This window comes from Bos taurus, chromosome 6, assembly GCF_002263795.3.
Source record: "Bos taurus isolate L1 Dominette 01449 registration number 42190680 breed Hereford chromosome 6, ARS-UCD2.0, whole genome shotgun sequence".
NCBI classification, from domain to species: Eukaryota; Metazoa; Chordata; class Mammalia; order Artiodactyla; family Bovidae; genus Bos; species Bos taurus.
Window position 1 is genome coordinate 27,084,621 of NC_037333.1, and position 5,050 is coordinate 27,089,670.

Below are 5,050 nucleotides of genomic sequence, written 5' to 3' on the forward strand. Positions count from 1 at the left end.
TTAAGGCTCTTATGATATATTGACTGTCAGAATATAAATTAAATGGAGCAGAAATTTGTAATAGAGCCTGAAAAACTGCCAATAGTTCTACTTCTTGAGCAGACTTATAATTAGCACGCCAGGCGGCAATACTGTCCTGTATAATCAAACTAGCTATTCCATTAGAAGAGCCATCAGTAAATACAGTTAGGGCATCAGCAAGGGGCTGAGAAACAATGATTTTGGGGAAGAGAAATTGGTGATAGTGAGCAAATTGCAAAATTTTATCTGAGGGATAATGATTATCAAGCCGTCCACTAAAACCAGCTAAGGCAATAACCCAATTTAGCCAACACCATCCCTGCCTGCTCATCCCCTATCGTTTTATCAATTGCCTCAAGCAGGCGGGCAACAAAATCTTGATATGGTTCATCTGGCCCCTGGCGAATTTTAGATAAATCTTCAGTCTTTTTATCAGAATTTGGAAGCTTTTTCCATGCTTGTAGAGCCGTAGCACTGATCTGAGGGTAGGCTCCAGGCAAATAATTAAGTTGACTATTAGTGTCTCGATAATCTCCCTCTCCCACCATCATTTCATAAGTGGTGTTCAGTCTCTGTCGCCGATTGATATCGGCTGTGATCCCACACTGCTCAGCAAACTCAGATTTCCATAGTAAATAATCTCCTCCAGATAAACAAGCCCGAGCAACCTGTTTCCAATCATTAGGTGGCAGATTTGATTTCCTAAAGCCTCTATAATAGCCTGAGTAAACGGCGCAGTCGGGCCGTATTGTGCATAAGCCACTTTTAACTCTTAAAGGGTAGCGGTTCATAATACCTCTGCTGTTGAGCATTTTCAAATACTGGATAGATTCCTGAAAACCCGGGAATATGTTCTCCTTCTTCATTGGCTCACTTAATTGCTTGTTGAAGAGGAGATAATAATATCTCACTTCTAATTTTTATGTTTTCACCAGACAAAGAAGCAGGGATAGATATAAGCTCTCGCGGTTCTACGAAAGGCAGAGGTGGATCGAGTCCAGCAAGAACCGAGGGAGGATATGCTGTAGGCACAGGCTGGCTGGAGTGGGAGTCTCCCTGTGCATCCTTCTTTACTGCTATAACAATCTTCTGAATTAAATTCTCCAGCTGTTCTGCAGAAAGCCCTGAATGCTTTAATTCCCCTTTTCCCGAGGGGGATTGCATGTTAACCATCATCTCCCAAGGCATATCCTCTCTATGGTACTGAGCCGCTTGTTCATTTAACTCTTCCTGTTCATCAGAGCTTAACACATCATCACTCCCTCCAGCCTTACAAGCTGTTCCCTCAGGCACAGTATAAAGCGGCTCAGGCGAAGGGGCGGAAGGCTCTGTAAATTCGGGTTCTGTGGAATCCCTGAGAGCCGTTTGAATTTTATGTCCCTCATGTTCAGGATCCAGACAGTCTCTTATGAGAGTCCACAAAGAAAAAGCGTCCACAGGGACACGATTGGGACCATGTAAGGAATAATATGTCTGCAATTGTTTTCCTACTTTTTTCCAAGTTTCCAGACTAACTGTTCCTTCCTCTGGAAACCAGGGACAAACCTCTTCTATAAAAAGTAAAAACTTCTCTAGCTGTAACTTATTTACATGAATTCCCCTACCTTTTAACATAGTTTTCAACATATGTACAAATAACTGGCAGCTATTGCCTTGTCCCATGATTTATTACTCTCGACAGTAACACTTCCTGCCCTTTACTTTAATTAATTAGGAATTCCTTGTTACTTACCTCAGTCTTGGCGGGCAGCGGCCGTCGTGGTGCTCCGATTCCCGAGTTCCTGTTCGGGCGCCACCTGCCAGTGCCAGCCGGCAAAGTCAATCAGGTCCCGAGAATATGCATGGCGGGCCTGAGAAAGGAAACTAAAGCAAGAGACTACAACAAAGATGGGGTCGAGAGGTTCAGACACGTCTCCACGAAGGGACGCAGTCTGACACCAACTTTATTCAGCATCTTATATTTATACAGAAGAGCGTGAGAAAGACAAGACAGTTGACATTTTTTCTTGGTTGACCTATACATCTTACAAACAGTCACAAGAAATCTTGAGAGCATGGGAATGGCACCCTGTTATTATTTCTTACACCAGATAACATTTCTCTGTGCGTGAGAAGTTTGCACAGAACTCCAGGTGCCTGCAGTAAATAAGCGCCTAATCTCTGGGGTGGCGGGACAGAGAGCTATGTTTGCAAGCAAACCCTCAAGGACTGAGGCAGCTCCCAGAGCTGTGTCCTTTGGACAAAGGACCCCGTTCTAACGGGCAGCTCCCCGCAGTGTCTGACTCTTTGCCACCCCATGGACTGCAGCACTCCAGGCCTCCCTGTCCATCACCAACTCCTGGACCTTGCTCAAACTCATGTCCGTTGAGTCGATGATGCCATCCAACCATCTTATTCTCTGCTGTCCCCTTCTCTTCCTGCCTTCAATCTTTCCCAGCATCAGGGTCTTTTCCAAAAAAACAGCTCTTCACATCAAGTGGCCAAAGTATTGGAGTTTCAGCTTCAGTATCAGTCCTTCCAATGAATATTCAGGACTAATTTCCTTTAGGATAGACTGGTTGGATCTCCTTGCAGTCCAAGGGACTCTCAAGAGTCTTCTCCAACACCACAGTTCAAAAGCATCAATTCTTCAGCACTCAGCTTTCTTTATAGTCCAACTCTCACATCCATACGTGACTACTGGAAAAACCATAGCTTTGACTAGATGGACCTTTGTTGGCAAAGTAATGTCTCTGCCTTTTAATATGCTGCCTGATGCTGCTGCTGCTGCTAAGTCGCTTCAGTCATGTCCTACTCTGCGCGACCCCATAGACCGCAGCCACCAGGCTCCCCCATCCCTGGGATTCTCCAGGTAAGAACACTGGAGTGGGTTGCCATTTCCTTCTCCAATGCATGAAAATGAAAAGTGAAAGTGAAGTCGCTCAATCATGTCTGACTCTTCCTGACCCCATGGACTGCACCCTACCAGGCTCCTCTGCCCATGGGATTTTCCAGGCAAGAGTACTGGAATGGGTTGCCATTGCCTTCTCCAAATATGCTGTATAGGTTGGTCATAACTTTTCTTCCAAGAAGCAAGTGTCTTTTAATTTCATGGCTTCAGTCACCATCTGCAGTGATTTTGGAGCCCAAAATAACAAAGTCTCTCACTGTTTCCACTATTTCCCCATCTATTTGCCATAAAGTGATGGGACCAGATGCCATGATCTTAGTTTTCTGAATGTTGAGCTTTAAGCCAACTTTTTCACTCTCCTCTTTCACTTTCATCAAGAGGCTCCTTAGTTCTTTGCTTTCTGCCATAAGGGTGGTGTCATCTGCATATCTGAGTTTATTGGTATTTCTCCCAGCAATCTTGATTCCAGCTTGTGCTTCATCCAGCCCAGCATTTCTCATGGTGTACTCTGCCCTTCAGTCAGGGTTTATAATGAGGCTGGTTGGCTGAGAATGTGAAACAATGCAAATTGGCCAATTTTAACTTATTTTCACTATCTATTAATTCACTTGATGGGAGAAATAACTCAGCTACATTTCCCAGCTCTTAAACAAGAAAGATTTTATCTTTAGTCCCTCTTTTGCCTCTACTCAGATTTCTACCCAAGTTACCACCATCATTCCATGGGGCATTCATTTATCAATTTAAGAAATATTTGCTGTGTATCAGCTATGTGCCAAGCATCTCTCCTTGGCACTGAAGATGTGGCAATGAACAAAACAGACATATATATCTGCCCTCATGAAGCTTATATTGGGAGAGGAGGGTGTAAGATATTAAAATAATTGAAGTGCTGGTTAGAAAAACAAAGCAGGGAGGGGGATTAGGGAATTTCATTGTGGGGCGTGGGGGTTGCAATTTTGGCCAGGGTGGCCAGAGGAGGACTCATTGAGAAAGGGGGCATTTGAAGGGAGATCAAAAGGAAGAGTTGAGATAAGCCTTGTGGCTATTAAGGAAAAGAACCCAGGTACAGCAGAATAACAGTCTCTTCTCTTGTTCTGAGAACAGGAGGAGGAGAAACTAAGGACAGAAATGGGGAGATCATGATTCAGGTGAGACATGGGTGGTGGCAGTGGAGGCAGAGAGAATTGGCCATATTCTTAAAGCAGAGCCAACAGGATTTGCTCAAAGATCACACATGAGTGTGAAAGGAAAAAAATAAAACAAAATAAAAGATAAGAGAGACCATCAAGATTTGGGCCTAAGCTCTGAGAAGAAAAAAAAAAACACTAAAGGCTGTAAGAGGAACAGTGGAAACTCTTAGGAAGAGAGTTTTAAATATGTTAGGTCTGTGGTGTTGACTGGATATCCACGTGAAGAAAGTGAAGAGCTAGTTGGATAGAAGGCTGAAATTCAAGGGAGTAATCTAGACCAGATATATAAGATTTAGAGACACAAGCCTAAAGACGGTATTTAATCCTCTGAACTGGACAAAATCACCTTATGAGTGAGTATAGATGGTAAAAGAAGTTCACTGATGGCCTAAACTCCAAGGTTGATTTTAGTCTGTTATCCTTCTGTTTCTTAAATTCTTTCTATCTTCTAGTTTGGTTCTTTTTATGGGGGGAAGAGGTAGTATAAGCATGCTTTTTATTACTAACTTTTAGGCTGGCTTACTTCTAAAATATCATTTGGGACTTAATTGTAGCTAATACATTTTAGTGATATTTTACTGTGAATTTTGTATGTATTTTTAATACCCAGCATATAGAGAAAAATAGTACATTTTAATAATTCTAATAGTAAAAATTTCCATAATACGTGTGATTATCTTGGTAACAATATTTTTCATTATTTCAAAAAATAACATAGGAGAGATTCATAATTCAAATTCTGGCACTTTGTGTCCCAAACATCTAACATCCTGTCTCATATACAGAATGTGTTCACTATACATTGATCAAATGAGTAGTTATGCATATTAACTTATTGGAAACATGAGAAATTTGAAAAATAAATTTTATTAACTGAATTTTAAAGATTTTTAAAGTTATTTTTAATTTTGAAAGTTATACCATTATAGAAATACAGTTAATATAG

The 5,050-nt window shown here is 41.7% G+C and overlaps 1 pseudogene; it reads right to left on the bottom strand.

Moving 5' to 3' along the window:
* Positions 1-223: 223 nt before the first annotated feature.
* Positions 224-2,402, bottom strand: LOC104972713 (endogenous retrovirus group K member 7 Gag polyprotein-like; annotated as a pseudogene).
* Between the last annotated feature and the right edge of the window lie 2,648 nt (positions 2,403-5,050).